Genomic DNA, 23,999 nt, shown 5'->3' with positions numbered 1-23,999 from the left:
TCCCTGCTGTGTTAAACACCACGTCACCTTTTCTGGACAGGAGGTGGGGGGGTTACCACCCCAAAACCAGAGAAATGTCATCCCCAACACTGGATCCTCAGGAGGTCTGGGGCATGCAGAAGCTTTGTAACCCCCCAGCTGTGGCTCTTGTGATCCCCAGCTTCTGTACAGTGAGGCTTCATGGGAACCACATTACCAGAGACACCCTCACCAGCTATCCCCACCTCTACTCTCCTGCCCCAGAGCAGCTAGAGATGGAAAAACCAGCCCAGCAGGAAAACCAAGCTCTCTTTCCACCCAGAAGGATCCATCCACACATGGATCTAGGGGGCATGAACTGGACTAATAAAGTGAAACCCTAAAACTTGAGTGAATGTTAAAAAACAAACAAACACTCTTACGTACAGCTCACACAAAGATGTCCTTGAAATAGTTTTCCTCTTGTGTCAGCTACATCCATGAGCCAAGGTAGCTCTTCATAAACTCTCTCAGAAATCAGAATTGGAAAAGCCATGCTAGGTCCACCAATCAGTGTTTTCGCCCACCAATCTTGTGGTCAATGCAGGATTGCTCTCTCCTAGTACTTTGTGCAACCACACACAAGAACTTTGGGCTTAGGTGGAAGGGACCATGGGCAAGAATGCGTTCCAGCCATACATGCCCTACAACCATACTGAGGGGAATAAACAAGAGTAAGCAGTTGGAGTCAATGTTGCCAGCACCTGAGTCCTACCATATTTGGTGTTTCTCTGAAAGCCCCAACTCCTGGAGTGCTGAGAGTCTCAGATTTCTTCTTCTTCTTTTAATTTCTAGCCCTCGTGGTCGGGGAGAAAAGCTGAACCACACTTTGACCCACGTGTAACCTATGGGTTCAAAATGCAGGAGGGTAAAGAAAGGGAACCCAACAGGGATTTATAAAATAAATCAGGATTTTAAAGCTTGCCTCACACTATTGGAAGGCTTGGGGTTGGCAGTACCAGGACATGGCTCTATCTAAGGGATTTGTATAGCTCCATTGTTGTAGTAACTGAGTGCCTCGCAATCTAATTTATTTACCAGCAACCTGTAAGGGTACAGTACAGTACCATGATCCCCTTTTTACAGCTGTAACAGAACAAGGAATTGACCCCAGGCCTCCCAAGTCCCAGGCTAACACTCTAACCATTGGGCCATCCTTCCTCCTATCCAGGCTTTGTCCAATCTCGTTTAAATGGCTTCCACCTCCCTTTTGTAGACTCACAGACTACGATCTCTGTCTCTCTCCACTAGTGTGTAAAGAGGGGAAAGAAACCAGAGGTGGTTGGGTTACCTGCAGAGTCCCTCCTTGGGCTGTTCTAGATGCCCATGTCCCAAAGACACACGTATTCATGGGCAGGCAGGGAAAAGGACTGGCAATCTGTCCTGTTTTACCCATAGTACCCTGAGTAGGTGGCTAGTCTAGTTCTGTGCTCAGTCTGTGTGGCTGAAGATAGGGGTGAAGACAAATCTGCTGCTGTGCAAATGCAAAGACCACTTACTCTTGGGAAGCATTTTTGTGGGCCTCCTCGACAAGTCTTCTGCGGCAGGGAAATCTCAGCAGTACCCAGAGAGAGGCGACTCTGCCAGGTGCCAGGAACCTTTCCTTCAGTTTGGAGACAGAGTTTTAACAAGGGGCTCCCTCCTGCACATTTACTGGGGTGAACAAAAGCTCCACAGAGTGTCTCCCCCTACCACCTCCCACCCATGTGGGGCAGCTCAGTAGATGCAGAAGGGACGTGCAGCAGAGAGCAAAGAAGAAGCCCATCTCCACAGCATGCTTCCCCCCACCGCACACACACAGCACTGGCATTCAAGTTACTCCCAGCAGCATTTAATACCATTCCATGCCTGCACCTCAGCCGGCAATAGTTTTTGGCACCCAAGGAGAATGTGCCGCCCATAAGGCAGGGAGACCCTTCTAGCGGGTTGCTCTCTCCTTCCCCCAGAGATATCCCGCGTTTGGATGCCACACCCAACCTTATTGGCAGCCTCTCCCTCATGGGAAGCATGGGAAGAAAACTCAGCATGGTTCACCCTGCGGATCCAATAGCACCACTGGTAGGAAGAAACTCCTGATATATTCAGCCTAAATTCCCCTTCCTTTAAGGTAGCTCCCCTCCTATCTATGTATGGTACTTACATGACCACGGTAACATAGCATCTCACAGTCTGTAATGTATTTACCTCACAACATCCCTGCGAGGTAGGGCAGTGCCACCCCGTCGGACAGACAAAGTTACACAAGAAGTCTGAGAGAAGGCACTTGAACCCAGATCTCCCAAATCCTAGGCTAGTGCCCTAAACACTGAATCAACCTTCCTCCTCCCCTCCTGGGGCCAGATTTTTTTATTGTTGTCCAAGATTTGGTCTATATGTAAAACTTACCCTGGCCGAGCTATGCCGACAAAACCCCCAGCGTAGACACAGACAGAAGTGTCAGCGTCATTCGGGGAGGGGATGCTCCTACTCCGGCAGAAGAACTTCCATTGGTGGATGTATGCTGTGTCTACGTCTACGTATGCAGGTATCTACAGGAGCAGCAAACGCTCCCCTGGCTGCCGTGTAGACACACCCCTTGTGTGAGCCCCTGTAAATACACCTAACTGCAATCACAAGGTGTGACTGCAGCTCATGTAGAAACACCTGAGCTAGCTTTAATCTAACTAGTTATGCATCGTGGACTAGCCCTGCAAGTACACGGGGTTCTGGGAGGGCTGGTGCCAACTCCTGCTGACATGACGTAGCTTCACTGCTCAGGCATCTGAGCTGGGCTGGCTAGGTAAAACTAGCTCAGGTCTGTCTACACGAGCTGCAATCACACCCCATGATTGCCATGTAAACATACCCATTAGACGAGGCCCTGTAAATAGCACAAAGAAGCAGTCTAGGCCCCAGACAGCTTACAAAACGCTAGATCTTGCTCCTATTGAAGTCAAAGGGAGCTTTGCCATTGAGTTCAGGGGAAGAAGGATCAATCCCCCGGGAGGGAAGAAGAGCGCAGGGTGGTGCAGTGGGGCATGATTACAAGCAATGGGAAAACATGAAGCACCCAATCCTACCACAAGTTCCTCCATGTGAGAACCAGGATCCTCCCACACAGAACTCCTTGCAGGGATCCGGGCTTTACACTGCGCTTCCTAAAAGGCTTCTTAGGCTGCGCAATGGCCCAGCCGAGGGAAGAAATGCAGGCCTCACTGCATGGGATATTTAAAAGGAGACAGAGGAGAACACTAGAAAGCAGGGAACAATCCTGGTTTTGGCAGGAAGAGGGATGGAAGCAAATCTTTAAATCAGTCAGTATCATAAAGGGACATTGGTCAGGTAGATTGGGCCCAAGATTTAGGTACTTCTAAAAACCAATATAAATAGACATGTTTCTAGGATATCTACAAACCCAGTTTGCTCACTATGTAGAATGTTCCCCTGGGGTGCTGTATGGTAGAATCTGCTAGTGAAGGAGAACTGGAATGTTAATCTGTCCCCACTCAGATCCCTGCCTGTGTACTAGGTCCTGGTGGTGCCAGGGGATACAATGCCACAATGGTTGGTGAATGCTCTTCTATGCAGGCAGGGGGGAGATCTGTATGCAGGGCATCTCCCACTCACGCACAGGACATGATCTGGCCCAGGAGTCGGCAACCTTTCAGAAGTGATGTGCCGAGTCTTCATTTAATCACTCTAATTTAAGGTTTCGCGTGCCGGAAATAGATTTTAATGTTTTTAGAAGGTCTCTCTCTATAAGTCTATAAACTATTGTTGTGTGTAAAGTAAACAAGTTTTTTAAAATGTTTAAGAAGCTTCATTTAAAATTAAATTAAAATGCAGATCTTATCAGTTTAGTGCAGTGGTTCTTAACCTGGGGTGCACCCACCCCCTGGGGCAGGGCCGGTGCAAGGATATTTTGCACCCTAGGCAAAACTTCCACCTTGCGCGCCCCCTCCCGCCCCGCACATCGGTTCATTGAGGGGCAAATTCCAACGAGCCTTTATAGACCCCAGGGGCCAGCCATGCCCAGGGGCTGCTCCCCAGACCAGGTTCCCCCCTCCCCGCCCCCTGAACTCCCCTGGAGGCAGCACAGCCCCCCCACGAGCCCTCCCCACCCAGGTGGGCCCCGCCCCGAGTCTACTCTCTGGCTTTGCTGGGCTTGGGCCGCTGCAGCAGCTCAGCAGGGAGGAGCCGCCTTCCAGAGGCACCGGAGAGCCAGAGCATCCCGCTTGCGGCAGCAGCGAGCCCCAGCCATGGAGGAGCCGGCGTGGTGCAGGGGGGCAGCAGCCCTGCAAAGGCGGCAGCGCTGCTAGCGGGGAGCAGCTGTGCACCCCCGCCCCTCCTGCCCAGGTTGCAGCCCAGCGCCGCCCCCCACCCCGGGGCTCCTGCAGGCTGCAGTGGATGTATGCGGATGCCAGCCCCTATGTGCCCCCCGGCTCCGCCCCTGCCTAGGGTTACCATATTTCAACAATCAAAAAAGAGGGGAGAGCCCTGCCCTCCTCCCCACTTCCGACCACGACTGCCCCCGTCAGAACCCCCAACCCCCCCCGCTCCTTGTCTACTGACTGCCCCCTCCTGGGACCTCTGACCCCCAGAACCCACCCTCTACCTAAGCCTCCCTGATCCTTGTCCCCTGACTGCCCCCTCCTGAGACCCCCCCACCCTAACTGCCCCCCTAGCACCCTACCCCCTACCTGTCCCCTGACTGCCCCAACCCTTATCCACACCCCCACCACCAGACAGACCCCTGGGACTCCCATGCCCCATCCAACCACTCCCCCCCCGCCGACAGGACCCCCAGAACTCCTGACCCATCCAACCACGCCCCCGCTCCCTCACTGTCCCCCGGGACTCCCTTTACCATGCCCATGCCGGTCAGATGCTGGCTCCACGTGGAGGCAAAACACGCTGCCGGGCTGCTGCACGAACAGCCTCTCCCCCACAAAGTGTGGAGGCAGCGGGGTCGGGGCAGCGGGGGGGGGGGGCAGCGGTGGGGGTGGCTCACACTTCCGGGAGTAGCAGAACCCGAGTGCGGTGAGGGGAGAGCCGGGGGGCGCGCCTGCCCGGGCTGTGGCCTGGTGCCCCCCCAGGGGGCTCCTGCAGCAGATGCCTGCAGGCGGCGGTCCCCGTGCACCCCCTGGATCCACCCTCACCATACTCAGGTTCTGCGGCTCCCAGGAGTGTGAGCCGCCACCACCGCCCCTCCCGCAGCAGGCTCAGGGCTCCATGCCCCGGCGGCTCACACTCCTGAGAGCCGCAGAAACTGAGCGCGGTGAGGGGGAAGCTGGGGGGCTGCGTCTGCCCCCGGCCTGGGGTCCCGGCCGCCGGCCCTGCTCACCCTCCTGCCGGCCTGGGGTTCCGTTCACTCAGCTGGCAGTGGGCTGAGCAGGGACGGCAGCCGGGACCCCGTCTGGCAGCCGCATGCCAGGCAAAAATTGGCTTGCGTGCCACCTTTGGCATGCGTGCTGTAGGTTGCCGACCCCTGATCTGGCCTGTAGTTTGACATGTGGGAAGTTCAGCTCTGCACATGAAAGCATGAGAGGTAGGCAACTTTCAGTAGTGCTGCAAGGGGAGTTGCAGAGAGAGAGTGAGTGAGCGAGAGAGAGAGAGCCTTTCTGAAATTAGCCACTAACCCAAAAATAGATTTTACAACAACACTGTTTCTCATGCTCAGCATCACTTCCTGTGTCTTGAACTATGCAAACCAGCCATACTGGCATCAGAAAAGCCCCCTGGGAGGGGAAACTGAATAGGAAACACAGAGCATGGGAGGTTCTAACCATCATGCCTCAGGGAGACAGAGGATTTCCTGTCCCACCTACACAGAATCTAGGGATCTGCAGGGAATTCTGTAATCTCATAGGACCTTCTGTTAGGAGAGCCAGAGTACCTGCCCAACCTGTATCATTTTTGAGTTTCTAATTTCCTTGGTGCAACATATATTGGGTCAAACCCTGTGCCCACTGCACAGCCTTGGCAATCCAGCTGTGCAATGGGGCAGGTGTGTGAATATGAGTGAGAGAGAGAGAGATACACACACCTTTAGCAATATCTCTGGTCTCTATGCTTCACTCTGGGGGATGGGGGGAAATAGCCAGTGGATCCATGTCACCTGGGTCCATTGGCCCTGCCCTGCACCTAGAGTTCCTCCTTGCATGTTGGGGCACAGGAGGGCCCTGCAGAGCTCAGCTCCATGGGGTGCGGTACAGGGTGCAACAAACCCTCTGCATGGGATGGTCCCTACTCCATCAGGTGCAGGAGGGAAGGGCAGACTGGATTTGTCCTATTGTAAGTAACAAGTGTACCAAAACCAAAGCTGCCTGGAGATGGACTAAAGCCAAGCTCCAGATGCTGCTCTAGCTAACTGCTTGAAAGGCTGCCATTTACAATAAAGAGTGCCTGCCTCTCTTGTACCAACAGGAGTCTCTAAACTGCTGCCATTGCTACTTAAGAAAGGTCTGTAGATAACCACTGCAAGGGATGCAGTGGAAATGCAGATAGCTATGTATTATCCAGCTAGGATAGGCCAAGTGGAGGAAGAGCAGATGTCCATAAAGCACACAGATGGCTCATGAAATCTGCTATCTTATTAGCCAGGGTGGCTATTACATTTAGGAAGGAGAGCAGGGCTGTAGATCTGTACGGAAGAGGCCCTGTTGCCTCTCAGAAGCTGTAGGGCAGTGTAGGCCCAGCCATACAGTAAGTGCTGCCTGTAGCTATCACAAAAGCCAACTTCTGCTTTGCCCATAAAGCACTAAAATGCCCCCACACACACGCTGCCAGAGAAGCTCCCAGGGAACCTCCTATAATACTGCCATTAGCCTCCATGTTGAAACGCATTGGATCTCAGCCCATATAATTCAGATAGGGGAAAATTCTCAGGCCGCTCTCACATTTCCTTTGTTAGATGATCTGCAGCCAAAACTATCTTTCCCAGCAGAAATCTGATGATGTGAAATATTTGGGCTAAATTGTTATTCCAGGGTTTAAAGCAGAGGTCCCCAAAGTGTGGGGTGCACCCCTCTAGAGGGACGTGGAGGACCAGGCCAGCTCCCATGGGGGCAGGGAGGAAGTGCCACCCAGCCCCTCTCCACACCCAGCTCTGCTCCGGTCCAGCCCTCAGCCGCGTCCCTGGCTCCTGGCCCCGTCCCCAAACCACAGCTCCATTCCCAGCCCGAGGCCAAGGCTGGGAGTGGAGCCACACCTGGTCACAGGCCTGGCTGCTGGCCCCCACCACAGCCCGGCTGCAGCTCCGCTCCCACCCCCAGCAGCGGCCTAGCAGCAGCCGCCTCGGCCCCCTTACTCTTGTCAACATCCCCCCGGCTCCTGGCCCGGGTGGGGGCACGGCCCTCAAAAGTTTGGGGGCCGCTGGTTTAAAGGAATGGAGCTTATTCTAAAAAGAGAGGCGCTTTTCTGTTTTTTAATCATTGAAGCAAATAACCTGCTTTTAGTTCTTTATACTGGGATGATCATGTTTGTTATTACCGTTTATTTAGGTCCTAATGGGAAAATAAGAGGTTGGCTTGGTAATGCAAGAGCAACACTTTGCAGCATGTGAGATGAGACCCCACTTCCAGACAGTATTTAGGGCCTGGATCCGGTGGGCCCAAATCCAGCCTCACTTATACTGATGGACGTCCACTGACTTCAGCAGAATTGGAAAGCAAGAGGAGAATCCAGCCAGGAGCAAGCACTCAGCATCTCTTCCCTCCCCCCCAACATATGCTTTACAGAATGCCAGACTGTGAACATGTCATAAAAATGAGAAATTGCTCAGCTGCTGGAAGAGCCAGGGAAATGTTATGGGGTGGTCTAAACAGCAGCGCCAACAGGGGACACAACTCCCCACATTGCTGCGGGAGATCTGGCTTCAGCTAGACACTGGCCTGAACCAAAATCCATCTATAGGAATTGGGTAGTCTCCCTTTAAACATGTTGTAAGCATTCTAGTGGCCTTCACTCTCTTGTGTGTTTCAGAAGCCCCCGGAGCCCTGGCAGAACAGTAGGGTATATCTGTAGCTAGGCCTTGCATATTGCGTTTAGTTAGTAAATTCAGTTATTTGGACCCCACTGTGCCTGGATGGTTTCTTCATTTTATGTTGTGTAAAGAGCAAAAAAAGACACCACCAAGGATTTTCCATACTGTGCAGAAGTGGAGACAGAGGCAGATTATGGCCAGTTGTGGACTGGACCAAATCATGGGGTCCCAGATATGCTCACGTTGTTACCTATCAGCTCTGTGTTCTTGGGGAACCAGGGCGCAGTACCCAGCCTGTCTGACTCATGAAAGACCTTCCCCCCCCAGGCTCTGCTTGAACCAAAGCCGATCAGAAGAAAGACTTACAAAAAGCAATGAAAAGGCAGTGGAAGATGCACCTAAACCCCTCTGGACAAGCAAACTCCCCTAGCCTCATTTGCATCGAAGATGGGACTGGGAGGCATCCCCATTAGCATACAGAATGGAGAACAGAGATTCCAAGGCAAGAACTGCATGGAACTCTGGGACCAGGAAAAGCAGGGGAGCATGGCATGATGGGGGATCTCTGCTCCAGATGTTAATGAACCCACACCTGCACACACCCAGCTCAGTAGTTATCAGACCAATTCTAGTAATAAATCCTTTATTGGTATCCAAAATACTGAAGCTGCGTAACTGCATTGTGGCCTCCCTTGAAGGAACAACGCCCATAGCCAGGAATAATCAGTTCCTATTGTCTAGCCTGAACAAAACAACTTTGGTATACTCCCTTGAGCCAGTGCTGTAACAAGGGCTAGGCGAGTGAGGCACTTGCCTCGGGCGCGCAAAGCGGAGGGGCACACCTCTCCTGCGATCGGTGGCGCTTCGGCGGCAGCTCTACCGCCGCCGCTTCTTCAGTGGCAATTCGGCGGTGGGTCCCTGAGTCCCTCTCGGAGGGAAGGACCCGCCGCTGAATTGCCGCTGAAGAATGAATGAAGCGGCAGCAGCAATTCGGCAGCAGGTCCTTCCCTCCAAGAGGGACTCAGGGACCTGCCGCTGAAGAGCCTGGAGCCGGCCCTTGCCTCGGGCGCAAAAATTCCTTGTTACGGCTCTGCCTTGAGCCATCAGTTTACACATAAACAAATCTAGTGTTTTCCCTTGAATCATTGTTCTTCCCCTCCAAAACCCCCTACCCATGCTCAAGTAAGTGCTCTGATGCCTGGATCCAAAATCTGCATCAGTTCCACTGGGACTTCATCTTCTCCTAACTGATCATGCTGGGGGCTCTGCCTGTCTCCAGCACTCCAGACCCACATCCACCACCACCACCTGGGAACCCCAATCAATTCAAGCTTCACAGAGTGGTGAAAACCCAGTTCTCTCTCTCTCGGTACAGCCTTCTGACCCTGACTTGAGTGATCAGTTATAGTTTTTAAACCTGACTTTTATAATCAAATGCAAGTTAGATTTAATATTATACCTGTTCTGTTTGTTTGGCTCCCCTTGTATGGTTATTACGTGGCAATAAATAACTTACATGGTTAAGCTGGTTGCTTCTCTCTCTCCCCAACCCCTCATGGGTGTTTTCTTTGGCTTCCCCATTTACTCTGCAGCAATGCTCCTCGTACCTAAGCTAAAGATCCCTGCAGCGCCCAAAAATCCTGTGGGGGTTTGCTCATCAAGTGGGTTACTACCAGAATAACTGTGATGTGAAAGTGGGGATAGGACCGTGCTGAACCTGGGGAATATGAGGGTGGCAGCTTGGAAGTGCTGCTCGACCCAGCCTGCTCTATTCTGGTGTGGCGCCCAGGGCATATGAGGGTGACAGCTTGGAGGTGCTGTTCAACCCAGCCTGCTAAGTCCAAGGGCCTATGAGGGTGACAGCTTGGAAATGCTGCCCCACCTAGCCTATTATGTCCAGGGACATATAAGGGGGCAGCTTGGGAGTGCTGATTAACCCAGTCCTCTCAGACAGAGAGAGAGAGAGAGAGAGAGATTGATTCTGGGGCTGGAGGAACCCAGCCCTGGGGAACCTAGGTCCTGCAGGATAGCTCCATTGGGAGGGAACTGGCAGAAGGGAGAAGTAGAGCTGTGTATGAGAACACAAGTGACACAAGCAGTACATTGATAGATTTACAGACATCCTATCCCCCCCCCGAAGAATAAATGAACATACCCCAAAGTAACAGGCAAATCTGGTAACAACATATTTCCAGGAAGGGAAATAGCATTGAAAGAAATAATTGATGTAATTCTGGGGAAGTAGCAAGCTAGGGATGTAAATGCACATCAGTGATTTAAGAGTGAATTTGAAGAAATTACAGGCTCCCTTTTGGAAAAATCTGGGGACGCCCTTTGGAAATGGATTGGCAGATCTACTCCAGCCCTGTCTTGAGCGCTGTGCACTCTGGACGAAGGGCAAGAGTTCAATGAAATTGATCAATTGGTCACTAAATGGAGGAAGAAGCCCACTCTAGAAAGAAAGGTAGTAAGATTTCAGGCACTCTGAGCAAGAGATGTTTGAGTCTGGAGGGCTGGGCCAGTCTCTGTCAGAAACCCTTGTGGTTTGTGTTGCTTAATGTAAACACACATCATAACAATGCTATTTCCCCTCATTTGACCTGGATAGGTTAATGCCCCTTGGGCCATTCAGAGAAGAGACATGCCAGGCCTGAAGCCTTCATTAGTGCAGTCATCCAGATCCTCAACAAATGTCCACTCTCCACAGCAGATTTAACTGGCACTACCACAGACTGCAATCTGTTCAGGGAGTTTGATCGTTTTTATTTGCAGAACCTCGTATCAGAGTTTGGATTTGATGAATCCTCCCCATTAACGTAAAGGTTACAGCAAGTGGCAATGGTGCGTTTTTCCTTGAGTGCATTTTAACCCCTTTTACATATATGAATCTGCCACTCTAGGGGCTGGCTTGGCTGGGTCTTCGCAAGACCATATTCCATCAGCATATAGGCCTCAGAATTCCTCCTTGAGTCACTCACCGGTTCAGAATTTCCCATTAAAAATAAAGTAGGTTTGATGAGCAGCTAACGAAGTATAATACTGAGGCCCAATTCTTTATGATGTTGAGTGCCCTTAACTCCCACTAACTGCAATGGGATCTGAGGGTGTTCAACACCTCCCAGGAGACACTGGATGAGACTGGAGAAAAAATCCCAATCAGGGGCCCTTTGCATTAAGTGCATAGTAACAGACAAGGCCTGTCAGTAATTACCTGCACTCTAAGTTTAAGAGCTGATACAACAAGTGTGTATAATCAACAAATGGAAGTGGGCATGGAGCTAAGGTCCCTCTAAGCTGCGTGGCCACACAGCAGGCTATCAAGGGTGATGCAGGTGAGGAGAAGCGCCTCTTCCCCGGCCCCAGCCCCGGAGCTGTCCCGGCAGGGAGAGGTGCTCTCTCCCTGCCACAGGCTGCTGCAGCAAGAGAGGGCTAGGGGAAGTCCTCTCTCCCCACCGCAGCCCCAGAACACCCTGTACCCCGAACCCCTCCTCCCTGGCCCCACCCCAGAGCCTGCACCCCCAGCTGGAACCCTCATCCCCCCCACCCCAACCCTTTACCCCAGCTCTGAGCTCCCTCCTGAACCCCAAACCTCTCATCCCTGGCTTCACCCCAAAGCCCACACCCCCAGCCAGAGCCCTCACCTCCCCACACCCCAGCTGCCTGCCCCAGCTCTGAGTCCCCTCCTGCACCCCAAACCCCTCAGCCCCACCCCAGAGCCCACACCCCCAGCCAGAGCCCTCACCCCCCCATACCCCAACCCTCTACCCCAGCCCTGAGCCCCCTCCCACACTCTGAACTCCTCAGCCCCACCCCCGCCACATATCACCTCTATATTGGTGCACATAAAATTCATTCCACACAATGGATGTTAAAAAAATTAGAGGGAACATTGGCATGGATGGATTTTTGCATAGAAGAGCTGCACTACACTATCTGAAGGTACTAATATTTTCCTCTTAGTAATAGTAATCTGCTGACTGGGAAAGAAAGTCCCTGCTTGTAGCTTTCTGAACCGTCTTGTGTTCTTAAAGATGTGAGCATCAAGGCACGTTCCCTGACCAGCCAACCCTGATGTCGGTGACTCATCCCCAGTGATCCACCAGTGTTTGCAAAACCATCAAAAAGTAGCCCTTTCTGTTGATGTACTCTGTGGCAAGGTGGCCTGGTGCCAAAATAGGGATATGCTGTCATCTATCACTCCCCCACAGTTCAGGAACCCCGCTGCTGCAAATTCATCCACTATATCCTGCATGTTGCTGAGAGTCATAGTCCTGCACCGCAGGAGACAATTAATGGCCCTGCACACTTGCATGACAACGACCCATGCAGTGCATTTTCCAATTCCAAAATAATTTCCCACTGACCAGTAGCAATCCAGTGTTGCAAGGTTCCACAGTGCGATAGCCACTCAGGTCTCCATCGTCAGTGCAGCTCTCATTCTGGTGCCCCTGTGCTGAATGACAAGGGGTGAGCTCAGCACACACATCCAGAACTTGGCCTTGTGCATCCAAAGTTCTGCAGCCACTGCTCATCATCCCAAGCCTGCATTACGATGCAATTGCACCAATCAGTACTTGTTTCTCAGACCCAGAAGTGTCACTCCACCATTTGCAACTGCTTTGTGAATGCCACCAACAACCTTGAATTGGCTCTCACTATGTCCCACAGCAATCGGTCCTCTAAAGAATCATCATGTTCCCTGCTGATTCAGTGCTTCTTACAGCTCTGCAAATACCAGAGGATCCTGTGTCCTGTGCTTGCAACGCTTATGACAATAGCGCAGAGCTGAGCAGGCTCCATGCTTCTGTCAGAGATGGCGGACAGTGAGAAGGGCCACATGGGTTTGTGGGATTTTGAAAAAAGGCACAGAAGTTATGGGCTAGAGATGACTTTATAGGATGGAGTCAGTTGGACTCTGGGAAGTTGACCCCTTTCTCCCAGTCACACCTGTGCAACTCTTTTCCGTCCCATCATGCATTGCCAAAGCTTCCCAAAAGACAGGGGGCTAGACAATGGTGGGATGTACAGTGGGATACCTGCCCATGGTGCACTGCACAGTTCATCAACACAAGCACTCCTGGTGAGTTCATGGAGTGCTGACGCAAGGAGTCATGTATGCACATGCACAAGCAATATACTAACTACAATGGCTTTATGCTGATGTAACTTGCGTCGTCCAAAGTTTGTAGTGTAGATATGACCTAATTCCAGCAGAAGAGGGACTTTAGTTTAGCTTACATCCTTTCCAAAGTAACATAAGCTATACCAGAAGGCCTTCTTATACTGAAATTAGAGTGTCCACATGGGGAGTTAAACCAATATAATTATATTGGTATAACTAGATTAGTCTAATTGGTAAAAACTTTCTGTGTAGACAAGTGTAGTGAGGAGGTATGGCTTCCCTCACAGAGTGACAGGGAGGGACAACAACAGGCCCCCGGGTGGGCTGAACCAGGAGAGACACCTCTGCCCCACCAGAAGCGGAAGGGTAGAACAGGAAGGGGCAGTACAAAAGGCAGGCCCTGCAGCTCAGTTGTGCAGGATCCACCACAGGAGATGGACGCATCCAGCCTACTGCTGGAGCCTGCAGAAGAGCTGCCGGGGCTGCCCCCTGAGGACTGGCCAGAGCTCCCAGGACCGCTGGCCAACCAAGACGCTGAGGAGTTGCCGGGAGTGTAGCAAGCAGCCCAGGGAAACCAGGCAACAGTCTGGTTGGGAGCTGGCCTGATACTAGGTCAGTGTGTTGCGGGCAAATCCCCGCTGACGGACCACTCTGCCGCTGTTAGGCCCTGGGCTGAGACGCAGTGGAGTTGGGTGGTCCCGCATCCCCCCTGCCATCATACCCCTGGGAAAGCAGCACTCCCCCTCCATAGGCCAGGAGGCCTGCGCCACCCGAACCCCATAGACCCTTTTGGTGCTCAACCCTACCTGACCCCATAGTCTTTTATTGGTGCTTACCCTTCTCTGAGCTTCTAGACCAGGGGTTCTCAAACTGGGGGTCGGGACCCCTCAGGGGGTCATGAGGTTATTACATGGGGGATTGCGAACTGTCAGCCTGCACCCCAAACCCCGCTTTGCCTCCAGCATTTATAATGGTGTTAAATATATAAACAAGTATTTTTAATTTATTAGAGGGGTCGCACTCAGATGCTTGGTATGTGAAAGGGGTCACTGTACAGAAGTTTGAGAACCCCTGTTCTAGACGTTCTTGGTGCTCACCCCTCCTGGGGCTCGTGGGCTGCTTAGCTGCTCTGCCCTGACTGCAGGCCAGAGCCCACTCATTGCTTTGCTTTGCTGCCCTGCCCGGGCCTGGGGCTCATAGACTGCCCATACCATTCTGCCCAGCTGGCAGAAGCTAATTCCCTTCTTTGAGCTCACCTCTACAGGTACATGACAGCGAGGAGGCATGGACTCCCTCAGAGACTGACAGGGAGGGATGGCCACGCAGCCTACACAAATCCTAAATGAAGTTTCACTTGCTTGAGTCTCGGCTGTTTTATGACAATTGGTTGCCCAGTCCTTCATAAAAGTCTTCTGGAAAAATAAGGTAGACAAGACCTGAATTTCTAATGCTCTCTCTCTCTCTCCATTTACAACTACCTTATATCTCTCAATTCGAGGCCTCTAACTACTCTCTCTCTCACACCATTTAATTGAACTAACGGACTCCATTTATCAACCGATCACACCACTAGGCCAAACTATTTAGTTCGGGGCAGAATTGAATTCAGCCCCAACCTGGGGCTGCTTGGTGCGAGGTAGCTTCGCCAGATGCTCCTCGAACTTAGCAGCTCAGCTGCAACCGCGCAGCGCTTAGGGCCGCGCTCTGGCACCACTCTCGAGCGCTCACGCTCTGGCCAGCCACTGTCAAGCCTCTGCCACTCTGGTCAGACACTTCGGAATCTGGTTCTTGAATTTGAAACTGGAGTTGAGCTGCACATCTGAATTCGTCTCCAGCACTGAATCACGGGGCTCAGCAGTCAGCAGCGGTGATCAGAGCAGCAGCAGAGAGGCAGCGGGCAATCCCAGTCCTGTCAGAGGAGTGGGGCGAGCTCAAAAAGGGGAGGCCGGCGGTCCAAGGCTAGGTCTGCGCGGGCAGAAAGGCGCTCCGACAGCGAGGGGCGTGCTAAGCGAAAAGAAGAAGAAGAAAAGAACAAAAAGACAAAAAAGCAGCTAAAAGGATTCAAAGCGTGCCCGTGAAAGAAGAGGGACAAAAGTCAAGCAGAGAGACGCGACGGGAGAGTGGCTCTGCCACCATTGCCCCTGGCAGTGAGGAGGTGCCGCTGCAGTTTCTGCATGGTGTTCTAGGTGGTAGTCCTGTGAGTGCGCCCAGCCCCCCCCAGAGGGCTTGGGGAGAGGGGAGCAGTGGGCCTAGACAGGACCTGGGGCCCTGCGGCTTGGGAGGACCCAGGAACGCTTCATCGAGGCCGCAGGAATCCCCTCCCCCTCACTCCCCGCCATCCTTCATCACCGATCACAATCATCCCCACAAGGACCCCCTATGCCCAACACGGAAAACAATATAATTTTAGGACGGTAGTATAGAAAAAATAGACATTTATTTTACAAAATATAAATATTAAAATATAAATAGAATTAAATTAAAAAATTACAAATATTTAAAAAAATAAAATAAATTATTATAATAATAATATTTAAAAAAATGAAAATATTAAACTATAAAAATTGAAAATATAACAATCTAATAAATTTTAAAAATTAAATATAAAAAATAATTTAATATATATAAAGAAATAAAGAATAATCCCCACAATCATAGTAAAAAAATAAGCAAACAGTCTCGGAACGGAAGAGGTTTCATTCATCAGCTCGTTCTGAAGCACGTGGCGCCAGGTGCGAAGGCCGGAAAGATGTGGACATAAGTCCTCTGCACACCAGGACAGGGGATGGGTCCGATACATGTGCAGTCCCATGTCACCCTTCTTGTTGTCTGCAGTGTCTCTGAGTACGTCCGTGATCTAGGTTGGTCAATACTCTTGATCTTGGTCAGCAAGTATCGTATTCTGCACAAGGCAATGCAATTAAGTTGTTTGTAGTGTTAGTGCACTGAGTGGTGGTGTGTTACTAGTGTCTGGTAACAACAATTAGGCCTTTACACCATGGCATGCGAGAGGCTGACCCTGAGAGCATGAGCGAGGCTTTCAGGGGCTGCTGGGAGGGAGCCTGCGCTTATATCTGGCCTGGCCTGCACTTTCGCAGCTGGCTTAGCACACCTTTAGTAGGTGAGCACAAACTGTGCTGCCAAGGCTAACCCTTTGTGCAGAGGCTCAGTGCATGGCGACTCGCACTGAATCTCTCAGTGACTGAGTATCTGTGCGCTCTTTCTCAATTCCAATCTCGGACTAGTTCTCTCCTCTCTCTTGAGACAGTTCTCCTCTTTGGTGTTACTCACTGAGAAAACTGAACTGTGTGTTCACTGTCACACAGAAATGTGTCACACAAATCACCCACTTTTCATCACCGTCATCCAGCTCCTTCCCTGCCTCAGATTAGAGCAGACCCAAGAAGGGAAGGCGCAGGCCAGAAGAAGAAAAGCCAACAGGAGACGGAGGAAAGAGGCAGCGCCAGAATCCAGACAGGAGCAGAGGCCAGAGCCAGGTGAGGAGGGAGAGTGTGAGAGCAGAGATGCACACCCAGCAGCGAGGCAGAGCAGCAGTGGGGAGGACCAGCAGGCGACTCAGCGCGCTCAGAGTGCCACTTCTGCAAGCGAGGAGCGCGGAGGAGAGAGGAGATGAGACGCAATCCGCCCGGAACCGCAGCAGCAGTCACTGCAACCCCCCCCCCCCCACTGCCAAAAGCGGGTCCCCAAAGGTCCCCCCCCTGTGACCAACCAGCAAAGTGACACCGCGGAGGGGCTCTGGGGCGCTGCACCAATGAAACTTACCTACAACTGACAATGTTAAAAGCATTACAAGCTCTTTCTTTGTTTCATCTACCAGTCCCCAACTCCTCAAGTTCAAACCCTGTTATTTACTGTTCCAAGTGTACATTATTACACTGTGTTTGTTTATTGGTGTCTGGTGTCTGTTAGACTTGTTGGTGTCAGACAGTGCCTGCGAAGACTGCAGGCCCAACAGTGTGCATGCTGGCACACAGCTGCCAGTGCTACACAGACAGGGTGTACTACTGCAGCACACACACAGGTCTCACACTAGATGTATGCTTGTGTCTGTGGTGTGTGTCTGTCCCCGATGTGGTCAGCAATGTGTATCCTGTGTGCAGGGTGTCCATGATCTCATCCCCGGCCATAAGCATGCATTCCCCGAACACTCATTTGGGCAGAGATCCACCCAACCCCCCTCCCCCCACCCCCAGACCTCCTCACCTTCCACCCACCCACACCCGCCCCACCCCCCCCCCCACCCACCTTCCCCAACCCCCCCACCCCCAGAGCACACCCTGCCCTTCAACCCCACCCCCCACACCACACACCCACCCATCATGAATTGTAGCCAGCACACAATTGAATACAAATTCAAAGAAAGTCAACGAAAACATGTTTAAAATTAAAACTTTAAATTTAAGTTTTAAAAACAATGTTTAAGATCAAAACCTCCTAAAATCAAGTGGACAGTCACAGGTTACCCTGCTCTGCCAGGCTAAAGCCTCTGAGTCAGAGAAACTTCTGCTTCAAAGCCTCCCTCTCGCATATTCCTGATGGGCTCATCTCTCCCCAGGGATTGTCTCTCTCTGAGCAAGCAGCCCAGGCGATTGATTTGCCTCAGCCTCCCTTGCGGAAAACAGGTCTCAAGCGGCCTTTCCCCAGCACAGATATCGTGCACACAGCAAGCAGCAGCAGATGTCCGGGGGATTCGCTTCCGTCGCCAGCGTCGACTAGTCGTCCTCCCGTCCATCCACCCCCATTCCACACTCCAGCAGCACCACCACCATTCTGCACTTTCTCAGCCGGTGAAGAGAGAGAGCCTGTTCAGCCAGCAGGAGGCCAGGGCATCACAGGGCCAGGGTCCCGGCGGTAGGGGAAACATCCCATCCCCAACCGTTAGTTTGTGGTCGGGAAAGGCTTGCCTGGCCTGCCAAGAACTTTGCCTGCACACCCCCCTGAACCTGAACGCCCACCACACGCACATGCCACGCGTTTTGCCCGCCCGTTGGTCTATGGTCCACATGGTCTTGCAGCAGGCCAAGCACTTTGCCTTCGGTTAATGTCTAGCCCTGGCCTGCTGGCCTGGGCTGGTGGGTGGGTAGGGATGCCAGAGGATGTCCCGCCCCCCCACCCAGTTCGCGGCAAAGCATCTAAATGTGGCCTGGACATTGGCCTGGACATTGGACAGATGCAATTTTGAGAGCAGTTGTCATGGCTTTTGAATGACAGCAATCCCCCAGTGTGGTGCGATGGCCCGCCAAGTTCGCAGTGGTGGGGTAGCTGCTGTCTGTGGTCTCAAGTTTCAGGGGGCTGGTGGCCACTGGCACACGCTTGCACAGTGCTGCTGGCGCAATCTCCTTGTGTCCTGGCGGCAGGGCAGGGGACAGCAAGTCACACAGCATCAAGTGCCCTTAATCCTGAAGTTCCAGAAGTCCACTCTGTGTCGCCTCCTGCCTGCAGCTGCCCAGAGTCCCACCAGTCTGTGCCATCCCCTGCTCCGAACCGCTGTTTCCCGCCCCCATGACACCCACACCCCACCACCTCCACTGCCCACCACCCCTGCCACACTGCTTGGCACCCTGCTACCGCCCCTCTCTGCCGCCCTCGCCTCTCTCTCCTGCTCTCTGTGGCTCTGACTGTCGGTGGGCGGGCGATGATGTGTGCGATAATGTCGCGATGGAATGACAGCGATGATGCGTATCGCATGCTGGCTCCATGCTGGCAGTGCTGCCTGTGGTGACCCACGCGCGCGCGAACAGATTTGCGTCCGGCTTTCAAAGCACGGACAGAGGGAACAGGGGGGGGGGGATTGACATGATTTTTTCCCACATTTTTCCATTGGCATGCATTCAAATGAAAATTCAAATGGGCGGCGGGCGGGGGCGGGGTTCCCAGGATAGGTTCCTTCCAAAGCTTTCAAAAGCAAGCCCTGTGAATGTGGATTCTGTGAGTTCGAAATTTGTGTATTAGTAGATACACACAAAATGATTATTAATCTCTAAAAATTAATCGACTTAAGTAGATCAAGAAATAGTCCTAAGTGTACTGTAGCCCACACACACACACACACACACACACACACACTCACACAACCTGCCTTAGAATCAAATTTCCCATCATTCATAGAGCATCTTCAAGATGAGAACAGGTGATGGCAAACAAGGGCAGGGTAGGGCCTTCTGATTAATACACGTCTTGAGGTGTTGGGTGTCAATGGTATAAGCATATCACACAAACTGCAAGCACTGCTATAAAAACAGTAACTGTGTCCTGGCACTTCCAAGAATGACACAAAACAAGTTGTTTGCAGTGTTGTAGCCATGTTGGTCCCAGGATATTAGAGAGACAAGGTGGTGGAGGTAATATCTTTTATCTCTAAAAAACACAAGGTCAGAGAAAAATCCATCCAAAGAAGTAACAGTCTCCTACCAGAGAAAGTTCAAATTACCTCAATTAACAGAACAAAATGCTGCATGAAATAAGTCTGAGGCTGACCAGTTTTAAGATGAAGCACTTTTAAAGAGGAATGGTGCCGTAACCAGGATCTATAGGTTACCTTGGTGCACATTAATCCTCATTATTTTTTATCTTGGTGCTATTAATATCACAGAATTCCTTAATGAACCTCTCCCCAGCCTTCTGCTGCTGTCATATGCAAACTTGGCTTGTGCTGATGCTTAGAAAGTTCTGTGGCTAACGCACAAGGCAGGATGCAATAAATGAACAAATCTGCAATTAGGGTACAGTGAGGTTTCTCTCTCCTCCCACCTCCCAAAGTTCACAATGCAATAAATTCACAGCACTGCTAGGTTTCCACTTAAACCAGCAGAGAATGCAAAATCCAGATTTACCATTGTTCAAATAGGGGTTCACAGCTTCCAGGGAAGGACTGGAGGGAAAGAGGGAAACAATCCAATTCCTCACCCTTGATGGCTCTTTAATTTCATTCAGTGAAAATTAGGTTTATTTAATCTCACACACAAATCAAGCCCCTATTATCCCCAATTCCCACTCTCCTAGCCCTGCCTGTTGATTTGTGGTTATCCTAACAAACTGGGTGTCATCCAAGCTGTTCAGATAATCAGGATTCTGCTGTCGATATGCACAGCATGCCAAGCATTTGTGACAGCAGAATAATATAGAGATGTGGGGAAAATCATACAAAGGGCACAGGGGTAAATCCCATCCATTTCTTTTTAGGAAGGAGTATAAACATAGGGAGAGTTGATGTGTTTCTACAACACTTTTTAGGACAGCTGAGCTCCAAAATTTGGATTTTGGCTATCCCGGTGTTCAGAGGTGTTTGGCTCTGGGCTGTTGCATCAGCCCTTAGTGACATTTCAGGAAAGCTGAGCTTGTTGACCATTCTATTTCCAGATCCTACGGCAAGGAAGGTGGTTCTCATGCACAAGCACACAAAGACAACAGTAATGCTCATATGTGCTTTGTGAAGTAACTGGAAGCATCACTTAGAAAATGATGATGGTTTTGAGGGTTTTTAACAGGTGAGGAGATCTGGGCTCTACGTCCAACTCTGCCACATACTTGCTGTGTGACCTTAGGCCAGTCACTTTACCCGTGTGCCCCAGTTTACCCATGTGAAATGATTCCTCACGAGGTGCTTTTAGGCTTATTTCATTAATGTTTGCACAGCACTCTGACTCCAGCTTAGCTTGTGTGTGGTCTTAGGAAGTTCATATGTTGCCTTTCTATAACACCTTCCACCAGAACCATCTTGGCATGAGTAGCAGTGTCCTTGCAAGTCAGAAGAGGCTGGGAACAGTCAAGAGTGACACATTGTTACAACTAATGTTTTAGTCTGCACCTGTGTTTAATACATTACTGTTCTGCGCTCTCAGCCTTTGAAAGCTCTTCTGTTTGCTGAACTCTTTGGTGAAACAAGTACCTGAGAGTCTGCAATACACAAAACAAAGACAGGAGAATATGCTCCAAGAGGATACAGGACAAAGCCGTCCATGCAGCATTCCCTATCCTCAATCATTTCTCACGTTCTTGAATCTCTGTCATTGCCTCATTTGCAGCACTGGACAGAATTTTTGAATTATAGGGAGATTATTATTCCTCCATCCTGTGATGTCTTCAGCTCAAGCCTGCATGCCTTACAGCAGAGGTTTTCAAACTTTTTTTCTGGGGACCCAGTTGTAGAAAACTGTTGATGCCCATGACCCAGTGGAGCTGGGGATGAGGGGTTTGGGATATGGGAGGGGCTCAGGGCTGAGGCGGAGGGTTGGGGTGCAGGCAGGGGCGGCTCTAGAGCCCAGCGGGGCAAGCACCCGCCTGGGGCGGCCGTTTCCCAGGGGGGCGGCAGGAGCCCCGGGACAACCGGACCTGCCGCAGGCATGACTGCGGACGGTTCGCTGGTCCCGCGGCTCGGCTGGACCTCCCGCAGGCATGACTGCGGCAGCTCAACCGGAGCCGCCGGACCAGCGAAGTGTTCTGTAAAGCCTCCGCTCAAATGCGATTGTAAAATCTGTAACTTGTAGCATTAAGTTCTGCAACCTTTTTGCAGACTTTATAACTTCAGTGATTGTTAGCATAGTTTTTTACGTTTTGTAACCTTTGCAAGCTCTGTAACCTTTTCAAGTTACCACTTGTATGAACTTCCAAGCTGCGTAATATCCGATCACTCAGTCAAAGAGAGTGTGAATGAGGGACTGTGTGGGGAAGATAAGGGAGTGTGAACAAGGGAGTGTGGAGAGGAACTGCAAGGAGAAGAGAGCCCAGAGACAGGAGCCAGGTGTGCCTGATATAATCTGCCCTGAGAAGGCAATCACAGAGTGCTGTAAAGAAAAGATGCACGAAAGGAACAGGGACCGGGAATGCTTCTCGGTGACGGACACAGAAGAAAAACTCTGTGTATGTGACAGGCGCACCCAGTTCCAAAATAAAAGGAAGCAGCCACACACACAAGCAGCTGCTCCTTGACCTGCTCAGCAGCCTGGATTCGTGACCACAGGCGGACACACCAGATCTACCACGCTTCGGCTTCTCGGCCTCCATGCTGTCTCTGGTAACTCTCTGCCTGTGTAAGTGTGTGGGTGCATGAGGGTATGAATGCAGTGAATGTGTGCATGTATGAATAAGCTCCATCTCTTTTCTATCTGACCTAACAGTGGCATTGTAATAAAACTAATACAAGTGTGACCCTTGGTTGGTTCTTAGGGGAACAGAGGTAACAGGAAGGGGCTCAGGGCTGGGGACGGGGGGTTGGGGCACAGGGTGACCGGGAGCCATTGGAGGTAAACGGTGCAGCTGGGGTGCAGAGGCAGGCTTCCCGTGTGTCCTGGCACCACAGACCATGCTGCACCCCAGAAGTGGCCAGCAGCAGGTCTGGCTCATAGGTGGAAGCACACAAGCAGCTCCGCGTGGCTCTCGCTTGCAGGCACCACCACCCCCAGGTCCCATTGGCCAGGAACTAGCCAATGGGAGTTCAGAGCCGGTGCTTGGGACAGGGGCAGCATGCGGAGCCCTGTGGCCCCCTGCCTAGATGCCAGACCCACTGCCGGCCACAGCATGGTATCAGAACAGTAGGTACTAGCTGGGAAGCACCGCCAACAGGACTTTTAATGTCCCGGTTGGCAGTGCTGACCAGAACCGCTAGGGTCCCTGGGTGCTGAGCAAGGCAACCCAGTGCCTTACCTGCCACGACCCAGTATTGGGTCGCTACCCAAACTTTGAAAAACACTGCCTTACAGGCAGATATGCCTTTGCTTATAGTCAGACATAAGTTATTAGGCTCAGTACAGGAGTAACTGGGTGAAATCTAATGGCCTGTGATACACAGGAGGATCAGAATAGATGATCCAATTGTCCCTCTGGCCTTAAACTTTGAGTTACACATCAGTGGAGCTATAGTTATAGTATAGGGCTTTATGGTAAAGTAAGGAGACAGAGGCTTTGCCTCAAGGGGTTTAAAACCTGAAGGAGATGGTGACCTAAAGCAGGGGCTGGTGCTAAAGGTTGCCGATCCCTGACCTAAAGGGAGGTAAGATGCAGGGAGAGGGGGAATGGGACAGGCTGCTCATGAGAAGAGCATTATGCAGCAATGCCAGCATGCTCAGTGTGTGTCTGTTTCATGTTTGCCATGGTCTGTGTGTGTTTAATGGGCCATAATCAGGCCTGAGAGGGGACTGGGTAGCACCACAGCAGAGATCAGCAAGAGAAAAGGAACTGAAAGCGAGCGGCTTTGTGGAGGGATGGGAGGAGCAGGAAGAGGATGGTGTGCACAGAAGAGAACAGGTGCAGGTTTATGTGTCTCTATGGGGCAAATCAGAGCCATGCAAAGGCTTGAAGGCCACTGAACAGCTGTGCCTCTGCTGCCCGGAATGGGAATGCAGGGTGGGGCAGCTCCACTCCTGGTTGCCATAGAGCAAATCTCTGCATGAGGTCCCCAGCTGCAGCATGGCTAGAAGGTGTTTACAAGCAGGACAGGGAGGAACCGGAGTGAAAAGAGCATAACCGCTAATACTCGAACTCACTAGCCAACATGACACTTCCTTTCCCCAGCTTGGCTGTTCCTAGGATTTCCCTTTAGGACCCCTCCGTCCCACACTCTAGCACCCTCTCTCCAGAGGGTCTCACCCACCTCCCTTACACGTCTGATGCAATGAGTCAGACTGACTCAGCTAGCATCCCCCTGCAAGGTTCCTACACCTGCAAACAGGGTGAGGCAGCAGAAGAACTTGTTACCCTGTTAGGCCTCTCCTGCTCTGGCATTGTTCTTCAGATTCCCCACTGGTACAGCTACCCCAGCGGCCATGAGGAGAGCTCTAAGGGGGAGGATGAAGCCTTAGGACCTGTCTGTGCTACAGTTGGAACTGTGCTAGCAATAACCATTGCTATGGACAGTTTTCTTGCAGGTTCCCCCCCACC

General features: G+C 51.6%; 1 long non-coding RNA gene across 1 annotated transcript in view; it reads right to left on the bottom strand.

The window, feature by feature from the left end:
- Positions 1 to 445: 445 nt before the first annotated feature.
- The window catches only part of LOC120401508, a 37,537-nt gene continuing 13,983 nt past the window's right edge, over positions 446 to 23,999 (bottom strand). The window contains exons 3-4 of the long non-coding RNA XR_005596495.1: positions 1,518 to 1,621; positions 446 to 863 (exon numbers count right to left, since the gene is read on the bottom strand). This is a non-coding gene — a long non-coding RNA (uncharacterized LOC120401508). The remainder of the gene's footprint in view (positions 864 to 1,517; positions 1,622 to 23,999) is intronic.

The sequence above is a fragment of the Mauremys reevesii genome, linkage group 3, assembly GCF_016161935.1.
Source record: "Mauremys reevesii isolate NIE-2019 linkage group 3, ASM1616193v1, whole genome shotgun sequence".
NCBI lineage: Eukaryota > Metazoa > Chordata > Testudines > Geoemydidae > Mauremys > Mauremys reevesii.
Note: the sequence above shows the minus strand (reverse complement) of the source record. Positions and strands in the feature narration are given on the sequence as shown.